Genomic DNA, 16,326 nt, shown 5'->3' with positions numbered 1-16,326 from the left:
GACAAAGTTTTTGTCTGAAGGTACTTGCTACGAAGGATTTGCGCCCACGTGGCATCAGTTTCAGTGGACAGCTTCCACAGCCACTTACTGAGAAGGCATCTGTTCTTAACTTCAAGATTCTCAATACCAAGACCCCCTTGGTCTTTCGGTCTACAGATGATATTCCATTTAGCTAGCCGGTATTTTCTTTTGAGTTCATCACCCTGCCAAAAGAAACGCGATCGATAAAAGTCCAGTCTTTTCCTGACACCAACTGGGACTTCAAAGAATGATAAGAGAAACATAGGCATACTCGTGAGCACCAAATTTATCAGAATTAATCGGCCTCCGTATGATATGAGCTTGCCCTTCCAGCAACTCAGTTTCTTCTCAAATCGGTCTTCGATGCACTTCCATTTTCTGTTTGTCAACTTACGGTGATGGATGGGTATACCTAGGTAAGAGAAAGGTAAATCCCCCAACTCGCACCCAAACAATTTCCTATAAGGCTCCTGTTCGTCCTTGGCTCTACCAAAGCAGAACAACTCGCTCTTGTGAAAGTTAATCTTTAACCAGGTCAATTGTTCGAAAAGGCATAACACCAGCTTCATATTTCTCGCCCTGGCCAAGTCATGCTCCATAAAGATGATTGTATCATCAGCGTACTGAAGGATGGAAACACCTCCATCAACAAGATGAGGTACCAAGCCACCTACTTGACCATTCTCCTTAGCCCGTCCTATCAAAATTGCTAACATATCAACCACAATGTTAAACAGGATAAGGGACATCGGATCTCCTTGTCTGAGGCCTTTATGTGTCTGGAAGTAATGACCAATATCGTTATTCACTTTAATTCCCACACTCCCTTTTTGCGTAAACGATTCGACCTGGCGGCGCCAGGCTTCATCAAAACCTTTCATACGCAATGCCTGTTGAAGGAATGGCCATTTGACTTTATCGTACGCTTTCTCGAAATCCACCTTAAAAACTAATCCATCTAATTTTTTAGAATGGATTTCATGGAGCGTTTCATGAAGGACTACCACCCCTTCAAGGATGTTTCTGTCCAGCATGAAAGCAGTTTGGGATTGTTGCACCACAGAATGCGCAATCTGTGTGAGCCTATTAGTCCCGACCTTGGTGAAGATTTTGAAACTAACATTGAGAAGGCATATCGGCCTGAACTGCTCAATTCTCACAGCATCCGTCTTCTTAGGAAGCAGTGTGATTGTTCTAAAATTCAAGTGAAATAAGTGAAGCTGCCCAGAGAAGAGATCATGAAACATTGATAACAAACCCCCCTTAATAATGTGCCAACACTTTTTGTAGAACTCGACCAGGAATCCATCCGGTCCTGGAGCCTTATTGTTTTTCATCTGTGCAATAGCATCAAACACCTCCTTCTCTGAGAACGGGGCAACCAGAATGTCATTATCAGCAGCCGACAGTTGAGGCACATCCTCAGTCCTGGACTCATCAAGGGACACACAACTATCCTCCAGAGGTCCAAATAACTGCTTGTAATACTCGGTTATATAAGTTTTTAAGTTGCCCTGTCCTAAAATAGTGCCCTCATCTTGTTCAAGTTGAAAGATCCTCTTCTTTCTGTGCTTACCATTAGCAATCAAGTGAAAGAATTGAGTATTCGCGTCTCCTTGGACCACTTTGCGGACCTTAGCCCGCAATGCCCACTTCAATTCTTCTTCGCGGAGAAGTTCTTTCAACCTCTTCTCCGCCTCAGTTTTAACCTGAAGCTCTGCTGGCAGCAAAATCATAGTTTCGGCCTTTATGTCTAGGGTCTGAATAAGAGAAAGGAGCCTGTCCTTTTCAATCTTATACACCCCACTTAGGTGCTTATCCCACCCCCTTAAGAAACTTCTCAAATACCTAATCTTATTCTGCCAACGCTCGACAAAAGTCCTACCTCCTGCACCCTTAGCCCACTCCCTGGCAATCAGGTCGAAGAAACCTTTGCGTTCGAACCAGGCCATCTCAAAGGAAAAGGTGTTTTTGTTTCCCATGTGGTTCGGCTCCCCTGAGTCCACGAACAAGGGTGTGTGATCGGGTATTCCATGCGAGAGTGCTTGAACCGTTACAAGCGGGAACTTCTATTCCCACTCAACGCTCGCGAGAACTCGGTCAAGCTTTTCATAAGTCGGGTTTGGCAAAGCATTAGCCCAGGTAAACTTTCTACCAGAAAGCTCTATCTCCCACAGATCCAAGCTTTCAATAACGGTATTGAACATAAATGACCACCTGCCGTCAAAATTATCATTATTCTTCTCCTCTCTCCTCCTAATGATATTGAAATCACCCCCAACTAGAATTGGAAGTTGCTCAGACCCACAGATTCGAACAAGGTCCGCCAGAAACTCCGGTTTAAGCTCGGGCTGTGCGGCACCATAAACCGCCACCAATGCCCAGTTGAAACCATCAGCTTTAGACCTGACTCGAAACTTAACCGCGAAGTCGCCCATCACTACACTTCGGACTTCAAGCGAATCGCATCTCACACCCAGCAAGATACCACCCGATCTTCCTCGCGGAGGGAGGCAATGCCAATCGAAATCAACACCACCCACTAGAGAGGAAAGAAACTGGGGCACAAAGTTTTCTCAACCAGTTTCCGATAGAGCAATAAAATCTAAACGATGCTCCAGAGATGCCTCAGCAAGAAACCTTTTAGCCAAGTCTTTTAGACCTCTGCTATTACAAAAGATTCCTTTCATAATTCATCATGAAATTTTTTTGGTAGTCCGAATCCTAGCACTCCTACGAACTGCAGAATCAGGGTAAATCTTCCGTTTCCACTTGCACTTTGGTTTACTAGGTTCTGCCCCCGGTCCTCATAACCGGGATCAACGGTACTAACAACTACATTATCTAGAGGCACATCATCGTCCTCAGACTCATGGTTGGTTGGTGCTAAATCCGCACACAGATTATCGAGCACTCTGACCCCTAACGCATCAATCTCATAATCATTCATGGGTTTTACCGCTGCGAGATTACGAATAGTCTCTAAGGCACGCTCCGCCTCCAAATCTAAAAGATCATTCACCGAATTGGAAATTTCACTATCATTAGCCCCGAGTGAAACTCCCAATTGGTTTGCATTATTTATAATCTCCTCATTGGAAAAATGCAATAATGAATTAGATATGTTGATGGACATACCAGTAGAGATCTCAACATCATGAAGCTTGGCTGCCCTCATAGCGCACCTCTGCTGCATGTCATCAACCTCTGGAATCTCCTGAATACGAGCACTCATCCGTCTCCCCGTCGAGACCGGGTCAGGGATCCCGCCGAAAGCAACGATCTCCTCCCTAGTAAAGCCTCGCGCTGAATCCCGCAAAGGGTCAACCAAGGTTACCGGAGGAGGCGGCAAGAGGCTCCCCTTCCCCTCGGCCAAGTGACCCGCACCGAGGCCCTGGGCTACGGGCCGGTCTGGAGAGAGGAGGGCGGGGGCCGCCTGCTCGAGCCCTCCTCCCGCCCCACCCCTCGGTGCAGAGTGGGGCGCCGGCATCGTAGGAGACGCGGTCCTCCTGACCGCCGAAGAAGGAGGAGGAGCCAGGGCCACCTGCCCCAGACCCCCCTCCCCCAGCGCTACTGGAAGCATGAACGCCGTCACCACGACCGGAGAAGAGATAGCCGAGGCCACCTGCCTCAGGCCACCTCTCCCAACACCAGCAGACGGCCTCGTGACCGGCGTCTCCGGTGTCAGGATAGGGAGGGGAGAAGTCGCGGCCACCTGCCCCGAACCCCCTCCCCCGAGCCCCACCTCGGGCGTAGTCATCATCTCCAAAACCTCGGCCACAGGTGAAGCGAGAGAGATAGAAGCAACCACAGGCTCTACCTCCCCACCTCCAACCAAAGGCCTCGCCGACGATGCCCTCACCAAACCTCCAACCAAGGATCCGCCAGCACCCTCGAATTCCAACCTAGAGAGCGAATGTTCAAAAACATCATCAGAATCTAACCTGTCACTCCAAAGTCTGGGCGGAGCAGAGGCTGGCTCAAAGGACCCAAAGCGCACTCGAAGTCATAAGCACCGATGGTGAGAGTGCCGGCTCAACCCCGGTCCCATCCCTGGGCAACTGAGCAACAGGGCCGGAACCGTTAGACCCTGATACATCTCCGTCGTATCTACTTTTCCAAACACTTTTACCCTTGTTTTGGACTTTAACTTGTATGATTTGAATGAAACTAACCCGGACTGACGCGGTTTTCAGCAGAATTGTCATGGTGTTGTTTTATGTGCAAAAAACGAATATTCTCGGAATGACCTGAAACTCCACGGAACATCTTAGAAAAAATAATAAAAAATCCTCGCCAAAGATGAAGACCAGGGGGCCCACACCCTGTTCACGAGGGTGGGGGGGTGCGCCCCCCCCCTCTAGGGCGCGCCCCCCAACCTCGTGGGCCCCCTGGAAACCCTCCAACGCCAACTCCAACTCTATATATCTGCTTTCAGAGAGAAAAAAATCAGAGAGAAGAAATCATCGCGTTTTACGACACGGAGCCGCCACTAAGCCCTAAAACCTCTCGGAAGGGCTGATCTGGAGTCCGTTCGGGGCTCCGGAGAGGGGGATTCGTTGCCGTCATCATCATCAACCATCCTCCATCACCAATTTCATGATGCTCACCGCCGTGCATGAGTAATTCCATCGTAGGCTTGCTGGACGGTGATGGGTTGGATGAGATTTATCATGTAATCGAGTTAGTTTTGTTAGGGTTTGATCCCTAGTATCCACTATGGTCTGAGATTGATGTTGCTATGACTTTGCTATGCTTAATGCTTGTCACTAGGGCCCGAGTGCCATGATTTCAGATCTGAACCTATTATGTTTTCATGAATATATGTGAGTTCTTGATCCTACCTTGCAAGTCTATAGTCACCTACTATGTGTTATGATCCGGCAACCCCGAAGTGACAATAATCGGGACCACTCCCGGTGATGACTATAGTTTGAGGAGTTCATGTATTCACTATGTGCTAATGCTTTGTTCCGGTTCTCTATTAAAAGGAGGCCTTAATATCCCTTAGTTTCCAATAGGACCCCGCTGCCACGGGAGGCTAGGACAAAAGATGTCATGCAAGTTCTTTTCCATAAGCACGTATGACTATATATGGAATACATGCCTACATTACATTGATGAATTGGAGCTAGTTCTGTGTCACCCTATGTTATGACTGTTACATGATGAACCGCATCCGGCATAATTATCCATCACTAATCCGGTGCCTACGAGTTTTCCATATACTGGTTTACGCTTATTTACTTTCCCGCTGCTACTGTTACAATCACTACAAGATACCAAAAACATTACTTTTACTGTCTTTACTTTTGTTGCCGCTACCACCACTATCATATTACTTTGCTACTAAACACTTTGCTGCAGATACTAAGTTTCCAGGTGTGGTTGAATTGACAACTCAGCTGCTAATACTTGAGAATATTCTTTGGCTCCCCTTGTGTCAAATCAGTAAATTTGGGTTAAATACTCTACCCTCGAAAACTGTTGCGATCCCCTATACTTGTGGGTTATCAAGACCTTTTTCTGGCGCCGTTGCCAGGGAGCATAGCTCTATTCTTTGAGTCACTTGGGATTTATATCTGCTGGACACTATGAAGAATTTGAAAGACGCTAAGACAACAATTTATCCCTCAACTACGAGGGGAGGTAAGGAACTGCCATCTAGCTCTGCACTTGATTCACCTTCTGTGATGAGTAAGCTATCGACACCTAAACCTGCTTCTGCTATTCATTCTGATATGTCGCATGTTATTGATGATGCCACTTCTACTATGCATGATACTTATGATGAAACTGCTTCTATGCCTGATACTACTGTGCCCCTTAGTGAATTTCTTGAAGAACAAATTGCTAGGGCTAGAGAAAGAGAAATTGATGAATCCGAATACGATGATGAAAGTGATGATGAAAATATGCCTGTTATTCCTCAGGGTTATATTTTTGATAAAGATTCTTCTTTAGCTATTTTAGCCTGCAAAGATAGATATGAGCTTAAGAGGTTATTGATTAAATGGAACAAAGAATCACTTAGAGATAAAATGAAACCTGATCCTGCTTTTGCAACCTCACCTATCTGTGTTCCTGATAAGGATTATGAATTCTCTGTTGATCTTGCTATAATTACTTTGGTTGAAACTGATCCTTTTTATGGCTATGAATCTGAAACTGTTGTGGCACATCTTACTGAGTTAAATGATATAGCTGCCCTGTTCACTAATGATGACAGATCGCGTTACTTTTATATACTCAAAATATTTCCGTTCTCATTAAAGGGTGATGCTAAGATATGGTTTAATTCTCTTGATCCTGGTTGTGTGCGTAGTCCCCAGGATATGATTTATTACTTCTCTGCTAAATATTTCCCTGCTCATAAGAAACAAGCTGCTTTGAGGGAAATATACAACTTTGTGCAAATTAAAGAAGAGAGTCTCCCACAAGCTTGGGGGAGGCTTCTCAAGTTACTTAATCCTTTGCCTGATCATCCTCTTAAGAAACCTGAAATACTTGATATCTTTTATAATGGACTAACCGATGCTTCCAGAGATTACCTGGATAGTTGTGTTGGTTCTCTTTTCAGGGAAAGAACACCAGATGAAGCTGAAATTCTATTGAATAATATGTTGGCAAATGAAAATAATTGGGCACCTCCTGAGCCAGCTCTTGCTCCAATTACTGAGCCTATTCCTAAACCAACTCCGAAGAAGAGAGGTGTTCTATTTCTCAGTCCTGAAGATATGCAAGAGGCAAAGAAATCTATGAAAGAGAAAGGTATTAAAGCCGAAGATGTTAAGAATTTACCTCCTATTGAAGAAATACATGGTCTTAATCTACCACCTGTCGAAGAAGCATATGATCTTAATTATTTATTTATTGAAGAACTTCCTGATCCCGATATCCCGACACAGGTAGTAAAGGTAAATTCTCTCTATAGATATGATAAAGCTGAAGTCCCTCCTACTAAAATTTCTAGTCAGTGCTTGGATGAGTTTGATAACTTTATGTTTAAGCAAGACGACTTCAATGCTTATTTTGGTAGACAATTAAAACAAAATTCCGACATGACTAAATACTTGGGTGATTATATGGCTAATATTAAAGGCGAACTTAAACTTGTTAGCAAACATGCATCTATGGTTACCACTCAAGTAGAACAAGTACATAAAGCTCAAAAAGAAGTGCTTGATGAAATGAATAGTAAGAAAAATGATTATGCTATTAGAGTGGCTACTAGAACTGGTAGAATGACTCAGGAACCTTTGTATCCTGAAGGCCACCCCAAGAGAATCAAGCAAGATTCTCAGAGAAATAATATTGATGTTCCTAGTTCTTTTAAAAAGAAGAAAAAGAAAAATGATAGAACTGTGCAAACTTCTAGTGAACCTATTGCTGAACCACATGATAATCCAAATGATATCTCTATGTCTGATGCTGAAACACAATCTGGTAATGAACATGAACCTAATGAAAATACTAATGATGATGTTCATGATGATGCTCAACCTAGTAATGATAATGATGTAGAAATTGAACCTGTTGTTGATCTTGATAACCCACAATCAAAGAATCAACGTTATGATAAAAGAGACTTTGTTGCTAGGAAACATGGTAGAGAAAGGGAACCTTGGGTTCAGAAACCCATGCTTTTTCCTCCAAAACCATCCAAGAAAAAGGATGATGAGGATTTTGAGCGCTTTGCTGAAATGATTAGGCCTATCTTCTTGTGTATGCGATTAACTGATGTGCTCAAAACAAATCCTTATGCTAAATATATGAAGGGTATCATTACTAATAAAAGAAAGATACCGGAAGCTGAAATTTCTACCATGCTTGCTAATTACACTTTTAAGGGTGGAATACCAAAGAAACTTGGAGATGCCGGAGTACCTACTATACCTTGCTTCATTAAAATAAATTATATTAAAACTGCTTTATGTGATCTTGGAGCCGGTGTTAGTGTTATGCCTCTCTCTTTATATTGTAGACTTTACTTGAATAAGTTGACACCTACTGAAATATCTTTGCAAATGGCTGATAAATCAACTGCTATACCTGTCCGTATTTGTGAGGATGTGCCTGTTGTGGTTGCGAACGTTACTATTTTAACGGACTTTGTTATTCTTGATATTCCCGAGGATGATAGTATGTCTATTATTCTTGAAAGACCTTTTCTTAATACTGCAGGGGCTGTTATTGATTGCAACAAAGGCAATGTCACTTTTCATGTTAATGGTAATGAGTATACGGTACACTTTCCGAGGAAACAACCTCAAGTTCATAGTATCAACTCCATTGGAAAAATCCCGTCGATTAAATTTGGAGGTTTTGAATTTCCTCTTCCTACTGTCAAAAAGAAATATGATATACTTATTATAGGGGATGTGCATATCCCCGTTGAGGTAACTTAGTGTTATTCGAAATTTCTTCGGTTCCATGATTATCGGAATGAGTTTGTTAACAAGACTTGATCAACCTTGTTAGTGGATTCTTTTTGATAAGCATGAGATGGATGAAACTAGAAGCACAACCTTCTGTACCTCTCTATATTTTCTGTTATTTAGCAGAAATAAAGTAAAAATAGTATTTTTATGTCTGTTTCCTGGCTTATCCGTGCAATATAAAAATATCCCGAAAATAGAAGTCCTCAGAATGACATGCCAATTTAATATGATTTTTTCGGGAACATTTGAGGATTTACTGTGCAAAAATTACTGCGGGAGGAGCTGCCACCTGGCCACGAGGGTGGTGGGCGCCCCCCTTAGGGCGCGCCCCCTGCCTCGTGGGCCCATGGTGGCCCTCCTCCACTTACCCCAGCACCCATCTTCTTCCTCTGTCTCACACAAACCCGAAAAATCAACTCAAGCACGAGTTCCAGCCACTTTTGCTGTGATTTTCGATCTCCTTGCTCAAAGCACCTCTCGCAAAACTGCTTGGGGAGATTGTTCCTTGGTATGTGACTCCTCCATTGGTCCAATTAGTTTTTGTTCTAGTGCTTTATTCTTTGCAAATTTGTGCTGCATAGGTGACCATGTTCTTGAGCTTGCATGTCAAATTTATATGGTTCCAAGTAGTTCTAATGCTTGATATAGGCTCTAGGCACTTGTGGGAGTAGTTGCTATCAGTTTTATTGAAGTTGGTTCACTTTTGTTTGAAGTTACTAAAAATTTCAAATTATTTCAGAAATAATGAGGAGACTTTTGAGGGGTTCATCGAGCCGAAGCTCAAAGGATAAACAAGATGAAGAAGCTTAGAGGCCCAAATATAATTTGCCTCGTACCGCGGAGATCCGGCCTTGTGAATGGCCTTCTGATAATTTATTGAGAGAGGCCGGGATTTATGAGGATTTCTATTCATTGATTGACAATGCTGGCCTCACCGACTTCGTCCGCAACCAACGTCCACAATATCTCTTACTCAAATACTTTTGTGCAAAACTTCTACTTTTACCCTAAGGAATCACCTCCTTTAGTAGAGTTTCATTTATATGACGTTGTGAAGAAAATGCCATTGTCTGAATTTTGCGTAGTCTGCAACATACCCCCTGAGGGCACTTTAGAGGAACCACCCAGTAAGGAGTTGGAACCATTTATTAAACTTATCTTTGTGGGAGAAACCAGGAAGGTTTCTGAGGCGAGGATCACTAGCATACATTTTCTTGTGCTACGCTATTTCGCTTTATTTGCTAGTCGATGCTTGATAGGTCGTGGGAACTGTGGGAACTTTAGCGTCCCTGATATTATTATTTTGTTCCATGGTTTATACCGCGACAACACTGTCAGTATGGGCGGAATTATTGCTAGAAGGTTGAGTCTGAACCGTACTAAAGGCCCCATCTTTGGAGGCATTTATGCTTCTCGCCTCGCTGCACATTTTAACTTAGCTATTATGCATTATGAGAAAGAAGAAAAATTGCTGCCTAATGCTTATCTAGACTATAAGAGCATGATAGCCCATGATTTTCTTGTTAAGGACAGGAATGGAGAGCTCAAATATAAGTTATACTTTGATAAACATTATCCTGAAACTATTCCGTTGCCTGCTCCTTCTTTGTTTAATTTTGTAGGACCCAATCTCGTTACGTGGGCTGCCGTCCAAGCTTACAAGAACCCTACACCAGCCACGGAACCGGAACCACAAGATGAGCCTCCACGACAATCTGTTTATTCTTGGGATCCAGAGACGACTGTCAGCCAGTGGCAGTCAGAGTCCTCTTTGTCATCACAGTATGATCCCAACTATTCTTCGTCGCAGTACGACCCCAGCTACACCTACGGGTATCCGCCAGGCTACCCCTGGCAATAGACCAACTTAGGCCAAAAGCCTAAGCTTGGGGGAGTATGTATTTCTCACCGACATTACATTTATGCTCACACACACTCATTACATTTATGCTCACACACACTCATTGCTAGATGTCGGTGTTCATACTCTTTCATTGTAATATCCATGCTAGTTTATTTTCTTTTTCCTGCTTTCTTCTTGTGTGTTTGATAAACCTTAAGAAAACAAAAAAAAATTAGTTGTAGTTTACTTTTCCTGTTGTAGTAGTAGTAATTAAAAAGAAAACCCAAAAATATTTCCCATTCTTGTTTTGCTTGTTGGGAGCTTTCCCGTGTAAATAGTTTTTATTTCTTTTCTTTTCTTTGGGGGTCAGTAGGAGAAGACCATAATTTAATTGTTGTAGTGGCTCTTATATGCTTTAATGTTGATTTAACCCAAAGAACATATTGCCTTGTCTTCTCCTGTTTATTGACTGCTCGCAGATTCCAGCTTAGTCCAATGCACGTACACTCTTATTATTATTCACACCGTTCGGTCGTGCAAGTGAAAGGCAATTATGATGATATATGATGGACTGACTGAGATGAGAAAAGCTGGTATGAGCTCGACCTCTTTTGTTTTTGTAAATATGATGAGCCCGCCGTTCTTGATTCAGCTTAATATGAATAAACATGTTTGCAATGACAATTAGAGATCATAGTTGCTTGTGCCATGCTTGATTAGCTATGAGTTATAATGGTTTACCTTGTGTGCCAACATGCTATTGAGATGATTATGATGTGGTATGATAGGCTGGTATCCTCTTTTGAATGATTTAAGTGACTTGACTTGGCACATGTTCACGCATGTAGTTGAAATCAAATCAACATAGCCTTCATGATATTTATGTTCATGGTGGATTATATCCTACTCATGCTTGCATCCAATGTTTATTAATTTTAATGCATGTACATGGCTGTTGTCGCTCTCTAGTTGGTCGCTTCCCAGTCTTTTGCTAGCCTTCACCTGTACTAAGCGGGAATACTGCTTGTGCATCCAATCCCTTAAACCCCAAAGTTATTCTAGATGAGTCCACTATACCTTCCTATATGCGGTATCTACCTGCCGTTCCAAGTAAATTTGTATGTGCCAAACTCTAAACCTTCAAATAAATATTATGTTTTGTATGCTCGAATAGCTCATGTATCAACCAATGTTGTCCTTATCTTCCGTGTTAGGCGGGTTATTCTCAAGAGGAGTGGACTCCGCTCCTCACTCACGAGAAAATGGCTGGTCACCGGGATGCCCAGTCGCATGCTTTATGCCAACTAAATCAAAATTAATTGCAAACAAAACTCCCTCTGGGACCTGATGTATGTTGGAGACACTCGTTGTTTCGAGCAAGTCATGGATTGATGCTTGTTGGTGGAGGGGGAGTATAAACTTTACCATTCTGTTTGGGAACCGCCTATAATTTGTTTGGCATGGAAGATATCGCCATCTCTTAGTTGCTACGTTGACAATGAAAGTATACCGCTCAAAATACAATTTATCTCTATGTCAAAACCGAGCTCTGGCACCTCTACAAATCCCTGCTTCCCTCTGCAAAGGGCCTATCCATTTACTTTTATGTTGAGTCATCACCCTCTTATTAAAAAGCACAAGCTAGAGAGCACAGCTGTCATTTGCATTCATCATTGTTAATTTATATTGGGTATGACTATGATTGGATCTCTTTTACCATGAATTACAATGTCTAGTCAGTCCTTGATCTTTAAAGGTGCTCTGCATTTATGTTTTGCGGTCTCAGAAAGGGCTAGCGAGATACCATCTTGTTATATCATATTATGATTGTTTTGAGAAAGTGTTGTCATCCGAGATTTATTATTATGGCTTGTCAGTTGATTATGCTATTGATATGAGTAATTATGAGACCTGAGAATTATTGCAAATGTGGTTAGTTATGATATATGCTGAAAACTTGAATGCTGGCTTGACATAGTTGCAACAACAAGAGCAAACAGAGTTTGTAAAAGTTCTTCTTTCCTTCTTTCAACTTCTCAACTGAATTGCTTGAGGACAAGCAAGGGTTTAAGCTTGGGGGAGTTGATACGTCTCCGTAGTATCTACTTTTCCAAACACTTTTGCCCTTGTTTTGGACTCTAACTTGTATGATTTGAATGAAACTAACCCGGACTGACGTTGTTTTCAGCAGAATTGCCATGGTGTTGTTTTATGTGCAGAAAATGAATATTCTCGGAATGACCTGAAACTCCCCGGAACATCTTAGAAAAAATAATAAAAAATCCTCGCCAAAGGTGAAGACCAGGGGGCCCACACCCTATCCACGAGGGTGGGGGGGCGCCCCCCTACCTCGTGGGCCCCCTGGAAACCCTCCGACGCCAACTCCAACTCTATATATCTGCTTTCGGGGAGAAAAAAATCAAAGAGAAGAAATCATCGCGTTTACGACACGGAGCCGCCGCCAAGCCCTAAAACCTCTCGAGAGGGCTGATCTGGAGTCCGTTCGGGGCTCCGGAGAGGGGGATTCGTCGCCGTCGTCATCATCAACCATCCTCCATCACCAATTTCATGATGCTCACCGCCGTGCGTGAGTAATTCCATCCTAGGCTTGCTAGACGGTGATGGGTTGGATGAGATTTATCATGTAATCGAGTTAGTTTTGTTAGGGTTTGATCCCTAGTATCCACTATGTTCTGAGATTGATGTTGCTATGACTTTGCTATGCTTAATGCTTGTCACTAGGGCCCGAGTGCCATGATTTCAGATCTGAACCTATTATGTTTTCATGAATATATGTGAGTTCTTGATCCTATCTTGCAAGTCTATAGTCACCTACTATGTGTTATGATCCGGCAACCCCGAAGTGACAATAATCGGGACCACTCCCGGTGATGACTATAGTTTGAGGAGTTCATGTATTCACTATGTGCTAATGCTTTGTTCCGGTTCTCTGTTAAAAGGAGGCCTTAATATCCCTTAGTTTCCAATAGGACCCCACTGCCACAGGAGGCTAGGACAAAAGATGTCATGCAAGTTCTTTTCCATAAGCACGTATGACTATATACGGAATACATGCCTACATTACATTGATGAATTGGAGCTAGTTCTATGTCACCCTATGTTATGACTGTTACATGATGAACCACATCCGGCATAATTATCTATCACTAATCCGGTGCCTACGAGTTTTCCATATACTGGTTTACGCTTATTTACTTTCCCGTTGCTACTGTTACAATCACTACAAAATACCAAAAACATTACTTTTACTGTCTTTACTTTTGTTGCCGCTATCACCACTATCATATTACTTTGCTACTAAACACTTTGCTGCAGATACTAAGTTTCCAGGTGTGGTTGAATTGACAACTCAGCTGCTAATACTTGAGAATATTCTTTGGCTCCCCTTGTGTCGAATCAATAAATTTGGGTTAAATACTCTACCCTCGAAAACTGTTGCGATCCCCTATACTTGTGGGTTATCAGACCCCTCACGCGTAGACTCATCAGTCGGTGCCCCCTTAGCTCCCGCACTATGGTCACCCTTGTGCATATCTACATCATTCCCATTAATCACCTCAGCAAACAGATCAGTGTCCTCAAACTCGATCTCGAGTGGGAAAACCTCTCCCCTATAAGTCCAGTTCACCATATCGGGTACGAACTCAATATCCAGAACGCTCGCTAGAACCCGGGCCACTCCATGAGCACGGGTAAAAGCCATATCCACTTTCTCTGTTTTCCCAACCATAATACCCATACTGGCCACAACTCGAACATCCTGCAAAGGCTTAGATGGAGCCCCCGAAAACCTCAACCAGACCTGCGTAAGGGGCTTGCCCTTAGGCTCCACCTTCTTCCACTCGTGAAACTCCATAATGCACTTAGTGCCAGGAACTCTACATAAGCCAAAGCTCAGCAGTCTCTGCAAATCATCCACAGTGGGGAAATCAACCTTAAAAACATTGGCCTCGAGACTAACCAGCTCCCATTGGAAGTCTCCCGGTGCCAGCTCCTGAAGCCTCCGCACAATCTGAGCCTCAGTTACCTCCCCCTCGGTAGCTTTCACAACCCCGGTGGTCAAGCTCTATGTCTCCTCCGAAATATCTCTCGCGGCCGGGGACTCAAAGAACATCAGCTCTGCACAATACACTCCATACATTGTCAGAGCCGGAGCCTGGCCACGCAATAACGGGCAATCCCCCAAGGCGTGTGCTGGCTTGCCACACGAATCACACAGCTCCGCCACGCACGCAGCAATGAAGTGGCCCTTCTCACCACAACGGTAGCAAAGCATCATTTCCTTCTTACGCGCCCACTTGGGCGCCCTCTCTGCATCAGACCTGTCGCAAGCCTCAGCCACAGTCCCAGTCGCAGGAACCTCTACATTGGCCAAGGCCGTCACCACATCCATCACCTGGATAGGGAGATCAGTAGACTGAGCGTGATCTGTCTCCACGGCTGACACCGCATGGTCAACAACTGCCGGAGGCGGAGGCTGTCGGCGATACCTCCCACGGCCACCACCCTGACCACCACGATGTCCACGGTAGCCACCTCTCTGGCGGTGATCCGGACCGGAGGCTACCTCGACAAAACCACCTGGAGGGCCGAGAAACGGTCTCTCAGCAGACCCATCACTCTGCCAGGAATAGCCACGACCGCCTCCCGTGGAAGAGGAACCACGGTGCTGTCCATCTCCATACGCATCATAACCATCATCCCCCCACTGACCTCGGGGCGGCTCGAAGGAATCTCTAGCTATTGAGTTATGCCTCATCTGTGATGGTCCCGAACGATTCTAAGCCGGCCTCGCGACGTAGTGAGGCGGAGGCGCGGTACGAGGCTGACCACCGACAGGTATCGGCACCACCGGCCTCGGACCAGTACCGCCTCCCCGACCCGTAGCAACAGCCACGGGAGGCGTCGGCCCCGTCGGTCGGGGTCCAACGAGGCCACCTCTGCTCGCCGGCACCACGGGCGGCCTGGCTGCCGCAGGCACAGTCGGCCGAGCCCCGACGTTGCCGCCACCTCGCCCCGAAGTAGTAGGTGGAGCGGCAGCGCCTCGCCCGGTGCCGGCAGCAGCCAACCCACCGCCGGCCGCGCCAGGTCCTGCGCCTGCTGCCCCACGGCCTGCGCCCGCAGGCGGCGGCGGCACTACCGCCCCAGACCGGTCTCTCGCAGCGGCCGTCTGGGGTTTCTTCGCAGGTGGAACTCCCGTCCCTCGGCCCGCCATGGCACCAAGGGGAAGTATCCGACGAGCACGACCAGGGCCGCAAGGAGGGAACCCCGGCGTCCCGTTCCGACGAACCCTAGCACCAGGCGCGATCAAGCACGCACGGCAACAATCGATCTCTTCCGTGCATGTAGCGACAGCCTCGATACTAGTGGGATTCGGTATAGCCTGGGCCTCATACCCAGCTATCACCGGCCCAACTAGTCGCGCGTGAGAAACTGAGGAAACCGGCCCAACTCGGCCCAGAAGCTAGTTCAAACGAGCGCCTCGTGCCGCCCGGATCCCGTTCGACGACAACGACGGCACGGCTGCCGCTGTTGCCGGCAATGATCCGGCCCCCTTCCGGCGCTCCGGCCTCCTCCTCTTAACCACAGTCCACGAATACGGACGAATCAAATCGAATAGCATAAGGTTTGGAAGCCGTACCTTAGGTAAAGGGCCCTTCCAAGGCCGGATCGCCATCGCCGTCGTTCTCCGGTGAACGAAGCATCGGATCATCTCCTTCCTCTCGTCCGCATGAAGCCCAATCCTCGCCGGATCCTCCACCGGCAAGACTTTGTCGACGGTTGTGGCCACCTCGTCTTTGTCGTAACCTGAATGAAAGAATTCACAGATCAAATCCGATGGAGTCGGCGATGGCGGTGAAACCCCTGGATCCTCTCCTTCCCCGTCTGCATCATCTTTGTCCAATCCAATCAGTGCCCAAAAACGGCAGCCAACGCCCGGGCGGGCCGCCGCCGCGAAAGGACGCGCCTCGACGGTCACCTCCGCGGTCGCCCGAGGAG

This window comes from Triticum dicoccoides, chromosome 3A, assembly GCF_002162155.2.
Source record: "Triticum dicoccoides isolate Atlit2015 ecotype Zavitan chromosome 3A, WEW_v2.0, whole genome shotgun sequence".
NCBI classification, from domain to species: domain Eukaryota; kingdom Viridiplantae; phylum Streptophyta; class Magnoliopsida; order Poales; family Poaceae; genus Triticum; species Triticum dicoccoides.
This window is presented reverse-complemented; position numbering follows the sequence as displayed.